This window comes from Chiloscyllium punctatum, chromosome 37 (genome assembly GCF_047496795.1).
Source record: "Chiloscyllium punctatum isolate Juve2018m chromosome 37, sChiPun1.3, whole genome shotgun sequence".
In the NCBI taxonomy this organism is placed as follows: Eukaryota; Metazoa; Chordata; class Chondrichthyes; order Orectolobiformes; family Hemiscylliidae; genus Chiloscyllium; species Chiloscyllium punctatum.
In genome coordinates this window covers 28,588,268-28,614,100 of record NC_092775.1, presented here as the reverse complement: position 1 = coordinate 28,614,100, position 25,833 = coordinate 28,588,268, and the positions used below count along the sequence as shown (strand labels likewise).

Here is a 25,833-nt window from a genome sequence, read left to right as displayed (position 1 = left end):
GACTCTTTTGTTAAATTACAAAGGATTACGGCCCTTAGGACAGCCCTGAATACCGCACTTACCTAAACGGCAAAGAGGGAAATATTATTTGCAAAGCAAAGATTATATGAATTTGGCGATAAACCTGATAGATACTTAGCATTTCTTGCAAGGAAAGAAAAGGCCCCTCAAGCCACCACATCCATCAGGGAAAGTGCTGGTACTCTGACTCACGATCATAAAAGGATCAACACAATCTTCAGAAAGTTTTATTCTGATTTGTATAAATCGCAGGATTGTGAAGAAAGAGCCGGGAGGATGCAGTCCCTTTTTAAAAGCCTGGCCTTTCTGGACTTTACCTCAGAAGAGGTATCGGTCCTGAATGCTCCCCTAACAACCCAGGAAGTACTTGACGCAATCAGGCAGCTTCAGAGCGGTAAGACAACTGGCCCAGATGGATTTCAGGGTGAATTCTATACAGTTTACAGGAGTATTAGCTGGTCCACTTATGGACATGTACAACTACTCATAGTCAGGGCTGCCTCCCGCCTTCGCTGAAAGAGGCGAATATCTCCCTCATTCTCAAAAAAGGAAAGAACCCAGAAGACTGTGCAACATACAGACCAATATCCTTGCTAAAGGTAATTTTTAAATTCTTTTAAAACATTAGCATCGAGGCTGGAGAGGGTATTGCCACATATCATAAAAGAGGGTCAGACGGGGTTTATCAAGGGCCGTAGATCATCTAATAACATTAGAAGGGTTTTGAATGTGATTCAAGTCTGTCATCAGGGAAAAATACCGGGAATAGTAGTCTCATTGGACGTGGAGAAGGCATTCGACAGGGTTGAATGGTCATACCTGTTCTATACATTGGAAAGGTATTTGCTAAATGAGTCTCAACATTGTATAATGATCCTAAAGCAGTTGTGATCATCAATGGATTAGGCTCGGATAGCTTCAGTGTGCATAGGGGCTGTCCTCTCTCACCATTGCTATTCACGCTAATAATTGAGCCACTAGCGGAAGCTATACGGGCTGACTCTAAAATAACGGCCCCGAGGGTTGGTACAGGTAAACATAAAATTACCCTTTATGCAGATGATATTCTCCTTTTTCTTAGTAATCATCTGATGTCCGTGCCTTGCTTAATCCAAGTTATTAATATATTTAGTGCATTCTCAGGTTACAAAATGAATTTCTCAAAATCAGAGGCCATGCCGATGGGTGGTCTCGCTAGTATGTCCCACTTATTGGATGGATCTCACTTTCCCTTTCAGTGGTTTCTGGAGGGTTTTTTATATTTAGGTATTTTTAACCACCCCAGTATTTGTTCAGCTGTACAAGGTCAATTTTGTGCATCTACTGGAAAGGATAAGACAGGACCTTCAACATTGGGGGGATCTTCCAATTTCCTGGCTAGGTGGAATAGCTCTAATTAAAACAAATGTCTTCCCCCGTCTCTTATACCCTATGAGAATGCTCCCAGTGATGCTGCCAAGGACAGCACTGCACAAATGGTATGGTTGGCTGGGTACTTTTATCTGGAATCATAGATGGCCCCTCATTAAGTTAAAGCAGCTACAGCTTCCACAGGCAAGGGGAGGGCTGGATTTTTGAGACTTTAGGAAGTATCAGCTGAGTTCCCCCTTAAGCTACATAGCCGATTGGGTCCCCTCTGACCTACAATCAATCTGGCTGGACATCGAGGCTTCTCAACTAAAGTGCCCTCTCTTATTAACCTCTTATTTTTGGATAAGATGAAAATCATTATGGACCACTGTAAAAACCCTGTAGTATTAAACACAATTAAAGCCTAGAATATAATGCGGCAAAACGAGGGTAATTCACATAAAACATCCCCCTATACTCCTATAGTGGGGGCATGGGGTTTTCAACCGGGGCTCACAGATGCCACATTCAAATCCTGGAGGTCCATATCCTGTTTAGGGAATCTGTTTGAGGAGGGGCTCCTGATGTCTTTTGAACAGCTACATCAGAAATTTGGACTACCTAATGGAGACCTCTTTCGATACTTCCAAATTCAAGATTACATACAGAAGACGACTACGCTATTAGATAGCCTTTCTATATCAGGTAGAGAATATACAGTGTTGTGGTCAATGGGTGTACCCTCGGTCAGCACTCTATCACATAGTGAAGTGTCGGAAAACATGGACCGTCTGCTTAGAACATGGGATCAGGATTTAGGGCTTGAAATTTCTACAGAAATAGGAGAGGACAACTGGGAAAATGCCAGAAAAATCTCCATTTGTAACAGAACCCAGGCCATTCAGTTAAAGATACTCCATAGGACTCATATAGCACCGGAACGATTGGCAAAATTTAGGACAGGAGCATCTCCCATGTGTCCCAAATGTAAAACAGAGGTGGGCACTCTCACACACTGTTTATGGACATGCCATAAGATCTGCAAATACTGGACCAAAGTAGCAAATGCCTTGACAGAAATCGTGAGAACGGAAATTAGAGTAGATCCATTATCTCTTCTCCTGGGCTTCTCGAGCTTACCTTCTCTGAATGTGCACTGGAGGAAATTATTTTCCATTCTCTCCTTTTGTGCAAGGAAAAATATCTTAGTAAACTGGGCTCTCCAGGACTTCTGAATTGGCACAGAATAATCATGGAATGTATTCCCCTTGACTTCCTTACAAATATGGTGCACCAAAAACCTGAATTACTCCATAAAATATGGCAGCCCTTCTTAAATTACATAGATAGATATTTTGGCCATTTTGTCAAGGGCTTTCATCTCGTTGTGGTAACGGTTCTGGCTGGTCCGGGGCCCCTTGGGGGAGGAATCCCGCATGAATACGGGTTTTTTACGATTTGATGTTAATTCATTCCGAGCATGTGCTTCATTATTTAATTACTATGTTATCCTTTTCTTTCTCTTGAGTAATGTAAGTTATTTGATCATACGCTCTTGTTAGTTATAGGTTAGATTAGTAGTTAGTTGAGTTTTGTCTTTTTCCTTTTTTTTCCTCTATCTCTTTTTGTTTGACAGATTTTGGCTATTATTTATTTAAGATTGAATTGTATATTAGTGTTTGTACTTGTGTTTTTTTTATTTGTAAGCTTGTAAAAACATGTTAAACTTTCAATAAAAATATCTATTAACAAAAAAGTGTAGAGGCCTAGTCATTGAATAAATCTGATAAAGAATTAGATTTTTAAAGAAATTTAAAGGCATTGAGGAATATGGGTGAAAGCAGTTATATGGCATTGAGATAGAGGATCAGCCATGATTATTTGACTGTCAGTGCAGGTTCAAAGTGCCAAATGGGCTGCTTCTGCTCCTGGACTCTATTTTTTCTATAAAGTACATAGGGTTTGCAATGTGACCCTTGGGACTAATGTACAGCTTGTTTCGCAAGTATGCTGTGACACTGCAGTCATTTTCTTCCTGGTAGAATCAATAATTTTGCTGACCCTCTGTCCATTCTCTAATTCAGGAGGATCTAATATATTATGAAGTAGTCCAGTAATAGAGTCATACAGCACGGAAAAAGACCCTACGGTCCAACGAGTCCCACTTGCCTATATTTGGCCCATATCCCTCTTAACCTTTCCTGCTCATGTACTTACCCAAAATGTTTTTTAAATGTTGTAACTATACATGCATCCACCACTTCCTCTGGCAGTTCATTCCATGCATGAACCACTCTCTGTGTAAGAAGTTGCCCCTCATGTGCTTTTTAAAACTTTCCCTTCTTACCTCAAGTGTATGCTGTCCAGTTTTCAACTCCACTACCCTGGGAAAAAACACTTGCTATTCACCTTGACCTGTGCCTCTCAATGTTATAAACCTCAGTAAGATCACCCTCAATTTCCCAGACTCCAGCGAAAAAAAGTCCCTGCTAATTCAATCTATTTTTATAACCCAAACACTCCATTCCTGGCAATATCCTGGTAAATCTTTTTCTGCACCCTCTCCAATTTAATACTCTCCTTCCTATACCAGGGAAACTAGAACTATAGACAGTACTCCAGAAGAGGTTTAAGATTTTAGTGAAGACCAGCAGCTTGGGTTGGGGATGAAGTTGTTGGTATGTTTGCTGAGCTGATTGATTTTCTTGCAAACATTTAGTCTCCATCCTGGGTGACATCTTCATTGCTGCATAGCCTCCGAATGTTGTTGTGATCTGCCCTGAATTTATACAGTTCTGTCTGTTGTTGTGGTGGTGGTTTGTGTCCAGTTTTGTACTGTAGTGGTCCATAAATGGGGTCTATTTCAATATGTTTGTTTATGGAATCAGTGGATGAATACCAGGCCTCCAGGAATTCGCGAGCTTGTCTTTGTTTAGCCTGTCCCAGTATCATAACATTGTCCCAGTTGAGTTGGTGACTTTTGTGTATTGATACAAAGGAGAACTGGCCATGTCTAGTTACAAGTTGATGCTCGTATATTCTGGTGGCAAGCTTCCTGCCCATTTGTCCAACATAATTTTTCTCGCAGTTGCTGCATGGTTTTTTTGTACCTCACATTCATTCTGCAAGTTGTGGTATGGGGTCTTTTGTTAGTAGCTGGTGAAGTGCAGCTATGGATTTGGTGCCCTCATTATTCTCAGAGGATGTAAAAGTCTTTCCGAGATTTGGCCCAAACTATGTGAACAATACCTTTATCATCATTAAATGGCCCAAGTTGGAAAGTTCACAGCAGCTCATCACTAGCATATTCACTGGGATCAAGTTCACCAGAGAAAAGAAAACCACCAACTCCCGTTCTTAGACGTATTGATTGAACGCACAAATAACAGTGAACTCCTTACCAGACTGTACAGAAAGGCTACACATACAGACCAGATCCTCAGTTACAACAACAATGCCACCATGCAGAAACAGAGCTGTGTCCTGTTTAAATGAGCCCTAACACATTGTAATACCCCAGAGCTCCGCAAAAAAAGAAAATTGCATAGGTCAAACAGGCAGGAAACTTGTCACCAGAATACATGAACATCAGTTTGTAACAAAATGACACGACCAGTTCTCACTCATATCAATACACAGAAGTCATCAACTCAACTCGGACAATGTAATGATACTGGGGCAAGCTAAACAAAGAAAAACCTGGGAACTCCTGGAGGCCTGGTATTCATCTGTTGGTTCCATAAACAAACATATTGAAATAGACCTCATCTACAGACCACTACAGTACAAAACAGACAGAACCGTATAAATTCAGGACAGATCACAATGACATCAAGAGGCTACACAGCAGTGAGGATGTCACCAGGGGGGAGACGAAAATTCACCAGCTTGGTGAACCAACCAGCAACTTCATTCAGATGAGGTCTCACCAACGTCCTGTACATCCTCAACACAGTGTCCCAACTCCTATACTCAAAAGGTCTGAACAATAAAGGAACGTGTACTAAATGCTATCTTAACCACTCTGTCTAACTGTGATGCAAATTTCAAAGAATTATGAACCTAAACCTGTAGGTCTCTCTGTTCTACAACACTACCTAGGACCTTACCTGCCCTTAGTAAAGCACAATACCTCACATTTATCCGAATTAAACTCCATCTACCACACCTCAGTCAACTCCACTGACCCAACTGATCAAAATCTCTTTGTAATCTTAGATAACCCTCTTCACTTAAAAACAGATTTTTAAATTTCCCTCTCTACCATGTGAGTGATAGAAACAAGTTAATATTTCAGCTAAATTGCAGAGAAACAGCTATTCTAATGAAATAAATAAAGGTTTCTCACATTTTAATTTCCAGGCTTAGTATTTGTGCAATATAGAAGGTAAACTTTGCTCCAGTATTCAAATAGAACTTTTTCACTTTATAATTCATCTTAAAATTTAAGAAACATTTACATTTATACAAGGCCATTCACAACTTCAGGAATCCCAAATGGCTTTCAGCTAGTTAAATAATTATGAGTGTAGTCACTGTTGAAACATTAAAATAACAGCAGCCAATTTGTGCATTATAAGATAGCACAAACTGCAATGCAATGATGACTAGGTAATATGTCCTTTTCAGGTTGATTGAGGGTTACATATTGACCAGGGCACCAGAGATGACTCCCATGGCTTTTTAAAAAAATAAAGTCATAATATGTACAGACAGTCAAATCTCTGAAGTTGGACCAGAACCCACAACTTTCTGACTTAGGGGTGGCAGTTATATCACAGAAAAACACAAAAGTCACCGCCTGTCACACTATGCCATGGTTAGAAACCTCTTAATGAAAGGTATATTTCTCTTTGCTATTCAAGTGTTACATATGAACTTATGAGTTAAGTGCAGGAGAAGACCAGTCAGTCCCACCGACCTGTTCGGTGATTCAATAAGTTTAAGGCTGATCTGATTATTCTATATTCCCAACTGCCCTCAGTAATCGTTATTTTAAAAATGTTTGAAGGTGGGTCTGTTTCCACTGCATTTTGAAGAAGAGAATTCCAAAAAGTCATGACCCTCTGAAAGAAAAATAAATCTCCTTATCTCTGTCTTAATTGGGTGACCCCTCATTTTCAGGCAGTAACCCACAGTTCTTGATTCTCTCCAACCTTTCAAGATCTTAAATGTTTCAGCCAAGTTGATCCCTACTCTTGTATCTTCCAGCAGATACAAGCCTAGCATGTCCAACCTTTCCTTATAAGGCAACATCCATTCCACGTATTAAATTTGTCTACTTTTCATAAATTCTTTTCAACATATTTACAACCAAGTGCAGTCATGCTAAGAGACTGCCCCAATGGATAAGAATTTGGGTCCTTCATCAAGAATGGCATGCATTTTGTTGCTATAGTCACACTTGTAAAGGATATCTATTCCTGTCCCTTTGTTGGGCTTACTGGTTTTTATTTCCATGTTAGATCTAAGGCCTTGCAATGCAGGCAGACATTCAGACTGCGTGTGAATAGTGTACACATCATTTGGGTCCTTCATCAAGAATGGCATGCATTTTGTTGCTATAGTCACACTTGTAAAGGATATCTATTCCTGTCCCTTTGTTGGGCTTACTGGTTTTTATTTCCATGTTAGATCTAAGGCCTTGCAATGCAGGCAGACATTCAGACTGCGTGTGAATAGTGTACACATCATCTGGAATTCTGCAATTGCAATTGGATTCCAGATAATCTTGCTAACTTGTATAAGATCATAAAGCTATCAGGGAAAATACATGATAGGGGCTAAGGTATTCCGTTCACAATACTGAAGACACACAAATGTATGTCTCTTTATGCCCCACCTTACCTATGACGGGTTCTACACAACATCAGTGAAGCAAATGGTTGGGTTAATTGCTCAGTTTTGAACAAATTTTCCATATATACAATGAGGAATTCCTTCACATTTGTGAAGATTGTACAGGACTTGCACCTTGATGGTACTGCACCAGCTGCTCAATTGACATTACTGGCTTATTGACTGAAGTACCATTCAAGAAAGCCACAGACACTTACTTTGTAACACTAAATTACTGCAATCCAGACCAAGCACCATTGTGTGAATCAGTATTCATGACACCATTTTTGCCCAAATACATAGTATTGCCATGGGATCTCCATTAGTCCCAGTTCTTAAACATTTTTGTTGTGTTCCATTAGAAATAGGTCTTCAGTGGAATGACATAAAACCTCTTTTGTCTTGAATATTTCCAATACATTGACTGGTTTGCTATATTTGAATCCACAGCTGCATGGAAAAAAATTTCATTATATGCCTTAATGGGCTCCATCCTTTGAAATGAAGCAGTCAATTAAACTCTCTTTTCTTGATGGCCTAGAAGAGAAATGAGCCAGGTGGTTCTCCACTGCTATCTACTGCAAGCCTAACTTCACTGATCTTTACTTCAATCAGTATAAATTATGGCATTGCTAGTTTCCTACAGTTTCATGAACTGTAGGATTGGGCTTATTGGTCACCTCATAAATAGGGCCTAAGCCATTGATTCATTATGCAAGCTGGATATTAAAATTGGATGTATCAGAGTCATCTTACCAGATAATGACTACCTTGATCACATAATTTCTCACTCTACATTTAACACCTTAATCAGGCACATATATTTCTGAAATTCTGGACTGTGACTAAAATGACTATCACTGAAAGAATGTAGTAACTCCAAAACATCTAACTATAATATCCAAAGTGGACAGAAACTCTACTTATCAATAAGAAATTAATCTGCCAATATTTCTTCACCCGTTCTAATTGTTAAACTCGTTTGAGCCTGATTTTTATTCATACATATTTCATAAAACAAAATTCCTATTCTTAGCCTATTTCTGGAGGTGTAACTAATAATCCAATTGAGGAGATCCTGACACTCAGATGAAATTATTCAATCATAATGGGGGAATGACAAAATTTATAAACCTTTTAAATTATGCTGTAGAATAAAAATCTCTATTTAAATGCTGCTTAAGCATGGAAACCTGGTCCCTAACCAGCACATTACACTATGAAACTGGGGCAATATAAACAGACTGCCAAGGTCACTTCAGAATGCCTAACCTACCAGGCCTCTTAGTTGCTTGGCAACACAGATGCTAACAGACTGGTGTCAGCAGCTTGTTAGAAGCGTTCTGGTCTTAAAGCTATACAGGCGCACATACAGCATTATATGTAATTAGAGATGCCCTAATGTGTGCAGTAATATAAACGTGCATTCGGTGTTCACTGGAAAGCATTCTGGGTACAGATGCAAATGAGATATTCGAAAAGGATTGAGCCAGGTTAAAAAAACCACAAAACATTTCAATCAATTTGAATAGCAAGTCAGCCCAGATAATTACACTCACCTTGTTGCCTGTGTTTAAAGCTACACATTTTTAGAAGCTTCACGCAGAGCATGACTTAAATTTAAATAAACAATTTCGAAAGCAAAATCAGATTTTGCAAATTACTGCAACACAGTTACTAATTGTACTTTATTAATTGGCTAAGAACCAATGGAAAACGAACAAAAGATGCATAGTTTTGCTTAACCTAAGAACCTTCATTATTCTGCCTTGGTGCTGCTGCTGTGAAATTAGTTGGAAGTCAGACAGTGACAGAAACAAATTAAACACATCTTAATTAAACAATGCACACAATATGATGACAACAATGAATTAAAAGGCATGTGCTAATCTGATTAGCACCTCAGAATCCAATGTTCACGTTTCTTTTTTCCCAAAATAATCTTCTACCTCACTGTCAAATCCATGTTGATAAGGAACTCCAGGCAGGAAGAGGAAAATCAGCCAGGAAATGTGTCTTCCAATAGTTATCCAACAACATAACTGTACGTGTGGATATTGAATGGCAGATAGACAGAATTGGAATCGTCCATGGTGCTCCAATGATTCAAAAGCCTGATAGCGCCTCTACTGGGCAACAGAGAGTTTGGAACCAGAACTCTGCCAGGGTCTGTGAACACACAGACTAGCAAAAACTAGGGAAAATGAGAAGCAAACTACAAAGCATTCATTTAGAAAAATACACTGTTAGCTCTGTGTAATCACTTTAGCAATTTCTCCAACAATATTTTGTTCCTTTTAAATACATAACACTTCATGTGACATAATTTTTAAAGTCAAGCCATTGCATATTTTAGCTTAGAAATTATTATAGACATCCATTTTCCTACATCTGTAAATAGCATGTTCCTGTTGAAAGGATTTTGTAAAGAAGTTGACCTTTCTTCCCCCACAGACAAACAGACCACCATGGAAGGTTCACGCCATTTATGACAGAATGATACTGTTCACTTCCATAACCCATCAAACTGTTTTTCTTGGAAAAAGGTAAACCAAACAGCAGCCAACAGCTTCCTTGCAATAAAAGCCAAGACCGTGCATTCATCTATCACAGCTGAGGCACTCTCTATTCCCCGTTTTCCCTTAAGCCTGGTCACCTCTCATGTTACAGCTTTTAACAATAACTCTAAATAATATTAGCAATGACAAATGGCACCTTATCTTCAATACCCACAATCAATATTTGCTTTAAAGCAGCATCCATCTTTGAAAATATTGACTGGGAGCCTGAGAGACTGAAAACGTGGTCGTTTCTGAAGACTGGTGCATGAAGGACACACAGCATGAAATTTGGCACAAAATCTCCCAGCTGTATTGGTTTTAGGAAACAGTGATATTTTACGACTTGCTGTGACTAAAACCAGCTGCTCATGGATAGAGAGAGCAAGCTGCTCTGATAATGAGATCCTCTGATGTCAGATACTCATTTTTATTAAAGCATTTTTTGAAGAGAACAATGAATTTACACAATAAGCCTTTGCTAACATACCTTGCAAGATGAAATTTACAGATGCTTCAAATGATTACTACAGTGTTGGAAATTTATTCTGATAATTCATTATGTCTCAAGATTAAACATCATGAAAGTGACTTCTTAAGCTGTAACATGTGAAACATGCATTGAAAGGTTTAACGCTTACAAGCATTCTGGGGAATAAGCAAACATCCAAGGCATGTTAAAAGGCCCTCCAAACACTCTCTAACATTATGAGAAACGTACCCCAGAATACTAAAGGAGACTAAATGAGCAGATTAATGAACCATTGACTATCATTATGAAGGAGTTCCTGGACCCCAAGGGGCTACAAGAGGGTTAGAAATGAGCACTGCAGTTTCAAATTCAAAAAGGGCAATAAAAATCAAAAAGAGACACCTACTGACCCATCAAATAGATTAAGGAAATTCACTATCATGTCTAAATTGATGATTATTTGTACAATGATAACAGCAATCAACAATGGATTCTGAAGATGGAAATGCTGCATGACCAACAATGTTACACTGAAAGCACAGTTGTGCATAATTACATATTAATTTAACACCTGATTCCACGTGAAAATGAGTTCACATTCAATTTAAGAATGTTTATATACTGGGCTACTTAATCCTGTAGCGGGAGATCAATGGTTTTGCACTGCCTTTAAACAGTCAGCGACTCCTTCTGTAGGTACCCACAGGTGATGATGACTGGGTTCATGTATCTCTCATGCTTTTGGGAGAAAGTCCAAATCACTTGATACTATCCTGATTCAAGGAGCAGGTTTCTTTTTGTTAATCTTATTTTCTGCATTGAATTCACTCCCTCTTTCCCTCTCACAGCTGGACACATTATTCAAATGCTTAACAGCGTTTCTGACCTTAACTCCCAACCATGCAAGGTCTAGTCAATATTTGCCATCTCCCTTGGTTTACATACCATTCTGCAATCCCCAGAATACTTCCAGTTTGCACTCCTTTTGGATGGGTTACACTTTGAATTGACTTCTTTAAATGAGTTGTTAAACCAAGTCTCATCTGGCCTTTCAGATGAATAGAGAACTCCAATGGTATTATTTGAATGAAAACCATGGGGAAATTCTCCACAAACCCCTCACCAATAATCATCCCTCAATTAAATCTTCTTTTTACAAATCTTGTCATTATCACATTATATTTGCGTGACCTTGCTTTGTACAAATTGACTACTACATTTTCTGTATGATAGTGGATTATACTTCCAAAATAAGTCAACAGCTAAAAAGCACTTTAAGGTAGCCAGAGGGTGAAAATGGTGCTTCATAAATGCAAGTCTTTGTTTCTTTGCATGTTGGAATCATTATTTTAATGATTATTTAAATAACAACTTATGATAAAATATTACTTTTTGATAATTAAAAATTAATTCATTAATGTTTATAGTTGTTGTTCAGTTTTAAGTGCATGCTGATGACCATCAACACCACCTCATCACCAGGTTTTTTGATCCCTTCACCACAACTAAATTACCAAAATGCTTATCTACTATCCAATATTGGGGAACCAGTTCCCACTACCAACTCCCTTGCTCTCCTTGACAAATGTCTGATATCTAACCAGTGTCATAGTTGTCCCCAAAATGAGTTTCCAAACATATAACTGTGCCACCACTCTGGTACATCAATTTGCATTTTTGTAACATTATTCCAACTCAAACCGCAGTGTTCTTGCCCAACCATCTTCAGCTGCTTCATCAATGACCTTCCAAAGTGGGGATAATGGCACAAAGTCCAGCATATTTGTGATTCCTCAGATAATGAAACAGTCACCAGAAATGGTGACCATTAATTTTAAAACAGTGCACCTTAGTTCTGAACACACCGCCAAGAGAAAACATCCTTCCTGCCCTTCATATTAACCTTGTCAAGACTGTTATATAGGACTTTATATAGCTCTCAAAATCTCACCCCTCACTCCTATACTTGTAGTGGAAAAAGGATTTAGTAGTTTAATGATTTATCACATATAAAAATCATCCAATTAGTATCTAGAAAAAATAAAAAGACATTCTAGATTGTCATCAATTATGTCCTGAAAATCTGATTTAATTCTGGTAATTAAATATGAATGTCAATGTTTTATAACCCATGTGATTATTACAACAATAACAAGTGGTCTATTAGCAATGCAATGGAAGATTGGTGACAACGTAAAAAACTTGCTCACTAATAGCACAAAGCAGTGACCCATGGAGAGAAAGTAGAGTGTTTATGGGTCAGAGTTATTTTATATCAGCGCTAAGGCTTTTGCTTGGTATCACTTTGCAAACAAGAGCATAACAATTTGCTAAGAACTGCAAGAGTGATTCATGTTTTCTTTTTCATTTTTGTTTAGATCAAAAAAATTGATGCATATCCTACAACTTCAGTTAGTTATTACTTAACATATCAAATTCCCTAATCAATATTATAAAGATTTTACTAAGTCAAACAAAATTATTCAAATGCATTGCAGTTTGGTGGAGCAATTAACAAATGAGTACAAGAAAGCTCTCATTTCTCTTTGGAATAAGAACATAATTAATTAACATTTAAATTACACTTTTAATGGCAATTATGACATCTTGTGGGAATCATAAACAGCCATAATCGCAATTAGAAATGTAGGATATGGTATTTAACAATGCTGGTCTTCAAAACTGAATGAAATATAAAGCTCTGGGCCACTGCAATGGACATTCAAGTTACTTGGGAGCAGTAGAGAATATCTAAAGTAATTACAGTAAGAAAGCCAACAAACATTCCTTTCTTTGAACATCTTGGATTTAAATGAAAAACAAAAATGAGAACGCAATAACAATGCATTTTGGTAGTACCTTTAACACTGGAAAATATCCTAAAAAGCTTGGTCAAAGAGGCCAATGTTGAAAAAAATCTTAAAGGAGGAGAGAGATTTGGAGAAATGGAGGAGAGATTTGGGAAAATGGAGAACTTTAAAAAGCAAATCCCACTACTTAGGGATTGTAGGCATAGCCATCAATAGTGAAAGGAAAGAGACATACAAGAGGATGTTACAGGAGAAATGCAGGTGGTAATTTGGTTGAATAGGGAGGTGCAAAACCATGGAGGGATCTGAGCACAATGTTGAGAATTTGAAATTTGAGGTGTTGTTAGACCAAAGGCCAATGCCAGTCATGATGGGCAGAATTGATAGCTGAGTGGTACTTTGTGTGGGTTCAAATATAATGCTCAGTTTTTTTTTCCCATTCTAACATATCCCATATCCCAAAGTAGCCAATCATTACATTACTTATATGTCATCAATGCCTCTGCACATACATGATGTATATAGCTAAACATAATTCTACCTGTCCTCATGTTTCTGTACTCAGTTCATTTTATAATGTCAGCAGGAATAAAGTTATTTACTAATCATATCTTCATACTTGGTGGAATGATGTTGCACTGATAAATGTCCCAATGGTGGGATTGGAAGCACACGACCTACGAATTAGGAGTAAAGACGAGTGATGATATGTAATTGCATGATGACCAGACAATTAGCTACGAAGAGATACTAGTCAACTTGCTATCACTGCATTCTGAAGTGGACACACATTTCAGGAGAATGTGTGGCCTGAAAGGTTCATGATGCCTCCCTGCAGGTTCTCATCTGGGCCTTCCTGGATTAGCAGAAGGTTGTGCTTCCCAATGAAAACTACAGAAGGACTTCGCACCTGCTGAATGCAGCCTGGGCATCGATTGCAGCAGGGACGAGCAATGATCACCACTCTAATCTTGACTCATGCTCTGCCAGTTCCTCTCTTCTTCAGCCACAGCATCAAAAAGCACTCCGTAGAGCAGACCTATCCTGTCTGCCTGTGGTGAACTGCAGTCAGCAAACTGACAAAATTCTGGTCAGGGTCAAACCTTCTATTTGAAGCTTGTTCCCGACTCCTGATTGCGTGTGTTGTAATCCGGTTCAAGAAAATGGCAAAGTGGACATGCAAGATTTACACTGAATGTTTTGGAGATATTTAGTATTTATGGAGTATTTCACAGTTAATGAATTACATTTGAAATGTGTTTCTGGTTTTTCAGGCTGACATTTGCACTGGAAGGCTACACAAAACAGTAAATGACATAAGAGATTAGTTGATGCGTGTTTTCAGCAATGTTGGTGAATTGGATTATTATCCAGGACATCCTTGCTCTCATCTTCAAATACGGGGTAAAAGGTGTATGTTGCCTTCCTTGCCTTAACATCTAGGTTAACATCTGTCTCAGGGAAAAATTAGAAGCTATTATTAAAGAAGATATAGCAGAGCACCTAGATAAGTTCAAGGTAATCAGGCAGCATCAATATGGTTTTGGGAAAGGGAAATCATGTTTGATAATCTATTGAAATTATTTGAGGAGGTAACATAAGCTGTGGATAAAGGGGAAGCAGTGGAGGTGCCATTCTTAGATTTCCTGAAGGGATTTGATAGAGTTCCAATCAAAGATGACTGCAGAAACCAAAGCTCTTGGTACAGTCATCCAATTATTTTATTGCACCCAATCAAGTAGACAGAGCCTTGGTCTAATATTTTATCCGAATTATAACACAACATGCTTTAATTTAAAAATGTGAGCCTGGATTATGCGCTAAGGCCCTAAAGTGGGCTGTGAAGTTGTAATCTTTTTGGTTCATGGGCAAGTGTGGTGCCCACTAAGCCAAAACTGGCATTTAATGATGAAATTGTTTTTCTGAGATTCCCTTTCCTGACCATTAGCAAATTGATAAGGCCATCCCAGAATTCATTAGCCATTACCTGGAGCAATGCAAAGGATTTTGACTTCAAAATAAATATTTAATTTAATTGGGACAAACAATCGGAGTATGTCACAGCCAGTAAGCATCAGAAATCTTTAGGTGATGTGCTCTCAATTTGTTGATGCACACTGGTGTCATCGGAGCACCTTTCCACTGTGTTGTACCTCCAAAAAGTGTATTGTGTGTACTCTATTCCACCATAAAGTTTGAAGAAGCCAAGTTTTAATTTAGGTTTTGAAACAGAAACACAGCAAGGAATGGTGAATATCATGCAGGAATTGCACCAGTGTTGTTTTAAAAATAAATGAAGAAAACAAAGCAACAAATTTACAGAGATTTGCATATACAAATTTTCTACATTCACGGTTCTGGCAATTTTTGCTATGTTTGCATTGTTCAAACCTATTTGGTAATTAACTTTACTTCATCACATCTCTTCAATATACCACTCATTTTGCTTTATTTTTGACATTAACTCCATTATCTCCATTACTGTTGTTTGATTCAAGATTATAACAGAGAATCTCGGTAGAGATATATGAAGTCGAAGCAGTAGGCCATTCGGCTCTTTAAGCCTGCTCTGACATTCAATATGATCATGTATGATGATCCAATTTAGTAGCTGTTCCCACTTTCTCCCATACCCTTCGATCTCTTTTGTAACTTCTATTTGAATATATTCAATATTTTAGAGTCATACAGCACAGAAACAGACCTTTCGGTTCAACTAGTCCATGCTGACCATATTCCCAAACTACACCAGTTCCATCTGCTTGTGCCTGACCCATATCCCTCCAAATATGTCCTATTCATGAACTGATCCAAATGTTTTTTCATCATTGTAACTGTGCATCCACCACTTTCTCTGGCAATTCATTTTACACATGAACCATACTGTGCAAAAAGGTTGCCCCTCAGGTCCCTTTTACATCTTTCTCCTTTCATCTTAAAATATGCACCCTAGTTTTGAACTCCCCAACACAGGGGAAAAGATCCTTGATATTCACCTTCGCTGTGGCCCTCATGATTTTATAAGTGCATTAAGGCCTCGAACATTTTCTATGGCAGACAATTCCACAGGCTTACCACTCTTTGGATGAAGACATTTCTCCTCATTTCAATCCTAAAAATGGCCTATCCTGAATCCTTAGATTGTGATCTCTGGTTCTGAACTCCCCAGTCATCGGGAACATCATTTTTGCATTTACCATATCTCATCTTCCCTCTTTCTTCAGAACTCCAGTAAATATAGTTCTAACCAATCTACTCTCACTTCATATGTCAGTCCTGCCATCCCAATAATCAATCACGTAAACCTTTGTTGCACTCCTGCCATTGCCAGTATATGTTTCCATTGAAAGTATGGTCTCACCTAATTACTGTTCTCAAAATCTAGTGCGCTGAAGGCTTCTCTACTATCTGCTGCACCTGCATGCTTAGTTTCAGCAACTAGTGCACAAGGACACCAAATCTTTTTGTGGTCAGGTTGACCAATGGAGAAACATTTTGTATTAAATATTTGAAGTCCTTTGGTTTGTCCACTGAGGTGATCTGACTAACGTGTTATTAGTTTCTCATAGCTATCTGATCTCTCACTCTTTCTTATCTGCCACTATCGGCACTTACTCTCCTTCTATTAACACTTTGCATGTGCTAATTTAATATTTTAGTCTTTTTTTTCTTTGTTACTTCTTCTCTTTAGAGGAGTTCATTGGTGGTCAACATTTGAATTGATTCCTAATAATTTTCATTCCCCTGGGTAAGTGACATTTCCTGGATATGTAAATACAATATTTTATTTTCTCCTTCTTCTTCCACTTCGGCACTCTTAGTAGCTGAAAATGTGTTGCTGGAAAAGCGCAGCAGGTCAGGCAGCATCCAAGGAACAGGAGAATCGACGTTTTGGGCATCAGCCCTTCTTCAGGAATGAGGAAAGTGTGTCCAGCAGGCCAAGATAAAAGGTAGGGAGGAGGGACTTGGGGGAGGGGTGTTAGGAATGCGATATGTGGAGGGAGGTCAAGGTGAGGGTGATAGGCTGGAGTGGGGTGGGGGCGGAGAGGTCAGGAAGAAGATTGCAGGTTAGGAAGGCAGTGCTGAGTTCGAGGGATTTGACTGAGACAAGGTGGGGGGAGGGGAAATGGCACTCTTAGTACACCAGTTTTCCAGTACCTTTACCATTTCACAATTTGTTCAGAGGAATATTTGCAGTGTCATTGTTAGGCTGTCTATTAATTATTCATCTGTTAATCTTCTTTTAAGCTTGATTTCTGACTTGTTACTTGATTTTACCGTTACTTATATTGTTCATAGCTTTTTGCTGAATTGTTTTCTATCTAAGCAAAAATGAACTTGAAAGGAAAACTCCATGCAAATTTGAGTTGTCCTACTAGGAGTTATACAAAGTGCTTTCACAGAATAATCAATGACCAAAAGGCAGTATCCAAAACTCCCAAAGCCATCTTATTATACTAGAAATTTTGCATCCAAACAAATGCTTTTGTCACCGTCCTGGTCGCACCCCCATGTTGAATGCAAGGTTTGCAACCTTGACCTGAAGCTAAATTTTGAATTCTAAACATTGGAACTCCAAATATCCATATTGTGTGGACTGCCATTAATTTGTGTTTCCTTCGGAGCATTTGCGGGCAAGTGAGTGTGAGGGTAATCATCATATTGTCTAAAGGAAAGAGTTTTGAAGAGTAAAAGCTCCTATTCAACAATTTATAGTTGGTTACAAAAATAGACTCTACATTATTACAAAGACTGCTGGGAGGATGTTTGGCCCAACCAGTCCACATCGACCCTCCAAAGAGTAATCCACCCAGACCCATTTCCCTCTGACTGATGCACCTAGCACTATGGGGAATTTAGCATAGCCAAATCACCTAACCTGCACATGCTTGGACTCTGGAAGGAAACTGGAGCACCTGGAGGAAACCCACACAGACACAGGGAGAATGTGCAAACTCCACACAGACAGTCGCAGAGGCTAGAATCGAACCTGAGTCTCTGGTGCTGTAAGGCAGCAGTGCTGACCACTGAGCCGCCCAGTCTACTCTCCCACCAAGTCTTCATCACATAGTGGGCCATGCTTATTTCAATCAGTCAGCTACTCACCCTTTTAGATCCATATACAACAATGGGGTCAGGTATGACACCAGTCCATCTAGTTATTTGCCTTTCCGGTTTCCAAGCTCTCCACCAGCATCAGCCAAAGATTCTTACATTATTATTTAGATGGATCAGCAGCTTTTCAGTGCCAGTGCAATCTCAAATAAGATTGAAATTCAAGATCAACTTTCATACACACCAGTTTTAAAAATAACATTGCAGGATTTCCATAGCTTGAGAAAAGTACTCATTAAATTAGTGAGGTGATGTATCAACATTTACAGAGAACAAGATATATAATAGCTACGCTGGAACAATGGAATGATGTTACTTTGGGAGTCTGAACAGAATTTGAGAAGTCACTTTTATCCTATTTCATTATGAAGGTAATATGCTAAGTCTTATTGATGAATCAATCGAAGGACAATTTCTAGAACAATAAGTTCCCATCTGCCACTATAAAGTATATTTAAATGTTGATGAAGCAGTTTAACCTTAAATGGTGTGGTGAACTTTTTAAAGGTAATTAGATGGTCAGACAAAGTGACATACGAGAACAACATGACATCCATTTGTAACTGTGTGAGGGCAAGGGGATTATACAATTCAACAAGTAGCAGCAAAACAAAGTGTCTGCTGACATCAACCATCAGAAGAGAATTTCTGACTGTACATGCTTACCTACATGTGTTTGGAGGCAAAACCTCTAGTATAATAAGATGGCTTTGGGAATGTTGGATTCTGCCTTTTGGTCTTCATTACTCTGTGAAAGCACCATGACTTTGTATAATTCCTGTAGATGGAAAACAATTAAGCAAAAGCTACGAACAATGGATATAAGTAATGGTAAAATCAAGGGACAAATCATAAATCAAGCTTAAAAGAGGATTAACAGACAAAATTAATACCCACATTCTTCATTTCAATTTATTTATGAGATGCTGCTGTTACTGTGTATGTTCCTGTGTCAGCAAACATTACCAAAAATAATTTGTTTGGTTGTTGGCAATCTCATTTGTCATATAAAAAGTAGCAGTTTTTAAAAAAATGTTAAATTTTTAGACCTTCTTGGCTAAACAGCAGTCATATCATTTGAGAAATACTGCAAATTAATGATAGATTTTTATTTTTATGCAAGAGACCTGGGTTCAATTCCCACCTCAGGCAACTGTGTGTGGAGTTTGCACATTCTCCCAGCGTCTGCGTGGGTTTCCTCCGGGTGCTCCGGTTTCCTCCCACAGTCCAAAGATGTGCAGTTTAGGTGAATTGGCCATGCTAAATTGCCCATAGTGTTAGATGTAGGGGAATGGTCTGGGTGGGTTGCTCTTCGGAGGGTTAGTGTGGGCTTGTTGGGCCGAAGGGCCTGTTTCCACACTGTAAGTAATCTAATCTAATCTAATACGATACAGCACAGTAACAGGTCCTTTGGCCCACCAAACATGTGTCAATTCCTAATCCTTATTGCCCAAGTACAGTATCTATCCCTCTGTTCACTTCATGTTGATGTGTCCATCATGATATGCATTAAATGTTGTTAACATGCCTGCTTCCACTACATCCACTGGTAGTGCATTCTAGGCACCGACCATCCTGTGTGAAAGATTCCCTGCACTTCTCCCCTAAACATGCCCCCCTTCACCTTGAACCAATACCCTTTTGTGGTTTAACTTCCCACCCTAGGAAAAGGCCTCTGACTATCCACCCAATCTATGCCTCTCATAATTTGGTAAACCTCCATCAGGTCTCCCCTCAGCCTCCACCTTTCCTGTGAAAACAATCCTGGTTTGTCCAACCTGTCCTCATACCTAAAACCCTCCAGACTAGGCAACATCCTGATAAACCTTCTCTCCAAAGCGTCTGGCAACCAGAACTGCATGCAAAATTCCAAATCTGGCCTAATTGAAATTTTGTACAGCTGTAACATAATTTGCCAACTTTCATATTCAATGCTCCAGTCAATGAAGGCAGGCATGCTGTATGCCTTCGTGACCATCTTATCCACCTGTCTTGCCACTATTAGGGATCTGTGGACTTTCTTGCTCTTATTCCTCTGTATGTCAATACTCTTAAGAGTTATGCCATTTATTGTATAATTCACACTTGAATTTGATCTTCCAAAATGCATCACCTGACATTTGTTCAGATTAAACTCCATCTGCCATTTTTTTTGCCTAAATCTGCATTCTATTTCTTTAAAAGCAAATTTTCATCATATGGCTATTTTTCTCCACTGCCTTTCCTGAAAGGGGGGAGATTTCTTGTGCCTGTCAGACCGTTTTCATCCAAGTAAATTGTAGAATAATCTCATTCTAAAACGGTTCTTAAAAGAATGAAACAATCAAACATAAATTACCAGGCAAACACTGTATCTGCAAATGCTGAGACTGCCAGTCTAATCAACCGCTTAAGACTGATGTACTACTGACATAAAACCAATTAGATTAATGAAAATCGCAATTCTCTTTTACTTTGACAAATGTACTCTACCGTCCAATGACTTCCTTTATAGTTCTGAATTTTTGTTCACAACATGTAGAAGCAACACAATGATGAATGAATGATTTATTTCCATATCACAGAGTGGAAAGAATTAACTTGGATTTAAGTGGCATCTTTCTCAATTTCAGGATCTTTCTAAGTTCTAGATGGTCAATTAAGTGCGTTTAAAATATAGTCACTGCTTTTTTTAAAATGCAAAAGCAGTCACTACGTATAACAAGATATCAGGAACACCAGTGGTACGAGTTATTCATTTCTGCAATGAAGCTATATTTGCATGATTAAGACTTAAATCCTGGAAGCTGAGGGTACTCTTTGGCATTTCTTCAAAACAATAAGTGGCGGGATTTCTTTTAGTCATATGGACAGACAGACAGGACCCATTTTAGTCTTTCATTTGAACAACAGCCAACCGCTACCCCGACCTCCACATTCCGTGTTTTGCGCTGGTATCCACCTAGATTGTTTGTTCAGGTCCAAGGGTGGGGCATGAGCCCAGATTTACTGGTTTAGAGGTCACAGTACTACCACTAAACCAAAACCAAAACACATGAACAAGTATCCACTGGTAGGAGGCAGACTGCAGTCACATTGCTGGCTCTGTGTCGCCCTCTGGTAGAATGTTGCTCAACAACATTTGAATATGAGATACACTTTACAGTCACAAACAGCAGGCTTCTCAGTCAGCTCCTGGACATCAGAATGTTTCAACAGTTTCCTTCCTGTTCACTTGATTGCCTCCAAATTTTGATTTGCATCAAATGCTTCAATAATGGCTCAATGTTGGTTTCATTGTTTTGTCTAAGTGCTATTCACTGTGGGTCCTTGTTTGCTGATATCTGGGCATGTGTCAGTATTGATGCATCACTGTTTGGAAGAAGCAATGAGGGAATGCTGACCATTGCACTGGAATTTTTAAAAGATTCTTTTGAAAATGTTATTCAGCAGCAGGATAATCATGCCAATGTATCATCAAAGTATTTCAAAAATGTAGACATTAAATTAGTGTAAGACTAGGAAATATTAATGTAGGGGCTAATGGTATCACATATTGAATTAAGGACGTATTGAGTCATAGTTGACATCAACATCTAAAACCACCATGTAAACAATTTCAATAGCTTCAAAATTAGCATTCAAGAAATAATCAGCATCCAATAAAGTGTAATGGGCAGGAATCACATCTTGTTGGCTGTTTCCATGAACTTATTCGTTTAAAAATATATTCACAATTCCACAACCAGCAGTCAGAGGAAATGCTCTTCTGCATTCCACAATTTTTTTTTGTCCACACTGTAACTCTATCTTTAAAATCCCTACTTTCAAGTAAAGGGCTCAACTAAAAGCTGCTCTGTTTGCCAGATTATCCAATTAAGTCTCACTGTACATAAACATGCCAACAAAACATTCACTTGCCCTGGTTTTAAGAGGCCAATAAATTCAAACATAATTGTTTTTCATTTGCATTTAATTAAAAACAATCAGATCAAAGCACTGATAGCATTGAATGACACAAATATGCTAATTTTGATACTGCAAATAATCTCACAATATGAACAGCTTGTGTCTTATGAGTCATCTTGCCTGCTAACTATAACCATCAGGGATGCAGTTATTAACACAGGAATTCACCTGTCTTATGCTCTTGGTCTTATATGGATAAGCACACAGCAGTTCTGTCATCGGTGAGATCATTTTTAAACAAGAACATTATAGGCTTTGATTTTCACAAGGATTTCAGTAAAGTTTATTGGTGGGAGAATGAAATTCACAAGCGTAGAGTCAGAGATGTACAGCATGGAAACAGTCCCTTCGGTCCAACCCATCCATGCCGACCAGATATCCCAACCCAATCTAGTCCCACCTGCCAGCACCCGGCCCATATCCCTCCAAACCCTTCCTATTCATATACACATCCAAATGCCTCTTAAATGTTGCAATTGTACCAGCCTCCACCACATCCTCTGGCAGCTCATTCCATACACTTACCACACTCTGCGTGAAAAAGTTGCCCTTTAGGTCTCTTCTATATCTTTCCCCTCTCACCCTAAACCTATGCCCCTTTAGTTCTGGACTTCCTGACCCCAGGGAAAATACTTTGTTTATTTATATCATCCATTCCCCTCACAATTTTATAAACCTCTAAAAGGTCACCCCTCAGCCTCCGCTCTCCATGGAAAACAGCCCAGCCTGTTCAGCCTCTCTCTGTAGCTCAGATCCACCAGCCCTGGCAACATCCTAGTAAATCTTTTCTGAACCCTTTCAAGTTTCACAACATCTTTCCGATAGGAAGGACACCAGAACTGCACACAATATTCCAACAGTGGCCTAACCAATGTCCTGTACAGCCACAACATGACCTCCCAACCTCTGTACTCAATACTCTGACCAATAAAGCAAAGCATACCAAACGCCTTCTTCACTATCCTATCTACCTGTGACTCCACTTTCAAGGAGCTATGAACCTGCATTCCAAGGTCTCTTTGTTCAGCAACACTCCCTAGGACCTTACCATTAAGTGTATAAGTCCTGCTAAGATTTGCTTTCCCAAAATGCAGCACCTCATATTTATCTAAATTAAACTCCATCTGCCACTTCTCAGCCCATTGGCCCATCTGGTCCAGATCCTGTTGTAATCTGAGGTGACCCTCTTCACTGTCCACTACACCTCCAGTTTTGGTGTCATCTGCAAACTTACTAACTGTACCTCTTATGCTCACATCCAAATCATTTATGTAAATGACAAAAAGTAGAGGACCCAGCACCGATCCTTGTGGCACTACACTGGTCACAGGTCTCCAGTCTGAAAAACAACCCAACACCACCCTCTGTCTTCTACCTTTGAGCCAGTTCTGTATCCAAATGGCTAGTTCTCCCTGTATTCCATGAGATCTAACCTTGCTAGTCAGTCTCCCATGGGGAACCTTGTCGAACACCTTACTGAACACCCACTGCTAACTTTAATAAAAACTAACAATACAAACCCAGATTTCCATGTCTAAAGTTTTTAAACACTTTGATGATCTTTAGGGTAAATTTCACTTTTCTGCTGTAAACTGAAACCAGCACTGCTGTTTGGGTCCATGATATAGTAACTGGCCAATTTTAGGAACACAGGAACAGGAGTAGGCTATTCAACCCCTCAAGCCTGTTCCACCATTCAATGAGATCATGGCTGATCTGTGGCCTAACTCCATATACCTTCCCTTGGCCCAAATCCATAATCCCTTTACTCAATCTTTAGAAAAAAAAACTTAGTTTAAAATTAACAATTTATCCACTGCATTTTGTGGAAAAGTTCCAAACTTCTGCCACCCTTTGTGTGTAGAAGTGCTTCCTAACATGTCTCCTGAATGGTCTAGCCTCAATTCTCAGTCTATGCCGCTAGTTTTAGAATGACCAAACATTGGAAAAGATTATCCTTATCTAACTTTTCTTTTCCTGTTAATATGTTGAAGAGTTCAATCAGATCACCCTTTAACCTTTTAATTTCTAGAGAAAACAGGCCTAATATGGGTAATCTTTTCTCATAACTTAACTCCTTAATCCAGGTATCATTCTTGTAAACCTAGGTTGTACTTCCGTTAAGGCCAATATATGCTTCCTAACGTGTTGTGCCCACATCTGCTGCATCATAGAAAGGCCATAGAACATAGAATCACAGTACTGCTCACTGTACTCCAATTAGAATCTATGTTTTTGTCTAACTGCGCCTAACTTCTGCATCCCTGTACTCAGTCCGAGGTAGACAGCCAACATTCCATTAGCTTTCATGATTATTTTCTGCACCCGTTTGTGACACGTGAAAGAACAAAGCACTTGAACATTCCCACCCCGCAAGTCTATTTGTCTATCCACTGTGTTTAATTTCATGCTATCATGATGTATTCTTTTTCAGATCAAAATGGATAATTTCACACTCGTTTACATTGAACTCCATCTGCCACAGTTTTGCCCACTCACTTAGCATAAAAGTATAAATGGATGTTGATAGACTATCATCTGCACAGCCTGTAATGGCACAACTTTATGTCATCACCAAACTTGGATCTGACTTTCTATACCATTCTCCAAGTCATCAATAAGTAATGTGAAAAACTGAGGCTCCAACAGATCCTTGTGGGACACTACTGGTCACATTCTTCCAATGTGAATATCTATCCATTATCCCTACATTTTGTTGCCTTAACTAATCTCCAAACCTTGTCAATAATGTGCCCTCAGTTTGATGGGCTTCTATTTTACTTAAAAATCTCTTATGTTGAGTATCTATCAAATGCTTTCTGGAAGTCCATATAAACAACATCCATAGATATTCCCTGTCTACTACCTCAGTCACCTCTTCAAAAAAATCAATTAATTGTTAGGAAGGACCTAACTGTCATGAATCCATGCTGACTAACTGAAAATTTACAACATGTTTAGTTAGCCCATCTCTTAATGTAGATTGGAACAATATCCCCACCAGAGATGTTAGGCTAATTGGTTTCTAATTACCTGGTTTACCTCTTTCACCCTTCTTAAAAAGTGGAGTGACATACACAATGTTCCTATCCAGAGATATTATTCCTGTATCCAGGGAACTCTGAAAGTTGATAGTTAGGGCATCTGCAATGTGCTCCTTTACTTCTTTGGATGGAAACAGTCAAGTCCCAGGGACTTGTCATTTTTTAATTCCATTCATTTCTTCATTATTTAGTCCCGTAACATTATGAATTTCCTTGGGACTTCCAATAAGCTATCCTCCTTCCCTACTGTAAATACTGAAGCAAAGTAATTATTTAACATGTCTGCCATTTTCACATAGTCATTAAAAATATCCGCACTTTCACTCTTTAGTGGGCCATCATTGCTTCTAACAGTAGTGCCTGTAATTAGGTCAGCCAGATGGACCTCATAGAATACAAGTGGTGCTGTTAATCTGGTCCAGTTAGGGAACCCTTGACATCCTGCTCACTCTGAAAGCTGGATCAGTGTCAAGGATTCTCCATTTATAAATAAAGGTTGATTTGGGGACGGGATACCGGCCTCTGTGGAGTTATTTCAATGGTGATGAGTGTGGGATGCACACTCCTGAAGAAATTCTCTCAACATCCTTGAATTGGGTAAACATTTCTGACATCAACCCGTTATTTGGGAAGCTTGATTCATTCAATCCTGCCATTGGAGACTGTATGCGGAAAGA

At 38.9% G+C, this 25,833-nt stretch overlaps 1 protein-coding gene across 3 annotated transcripts in view; it reads right to left on the bottom strand.

The window, feature by feature from the left end:
* The window catches only part of tshz2 (teashirt zinc finger homeobox 2), a 522,918-nt gene that overhangs the window by 344,391 nt on the left and 152,694 nt on the right, over positions 1 to 25,833 (bottom strand). Inside the window, exon 1 of one of the 3 annotated variants that reach the window (XM_072556507.1) lies at positions 18,831 to 18,915. The exons of the other annotated variants lie outside the window; for them this stretch is intronic. The gene's annotated coding sequence lies outside the window, so the exon portion shown is untranslated. Of the gene's footprint in view, positions 1 to 18,830; positions 18,916 to 25,833 lie in introns of those variants that run through there. 3 annotated transcript variants of the gene reach the window in all.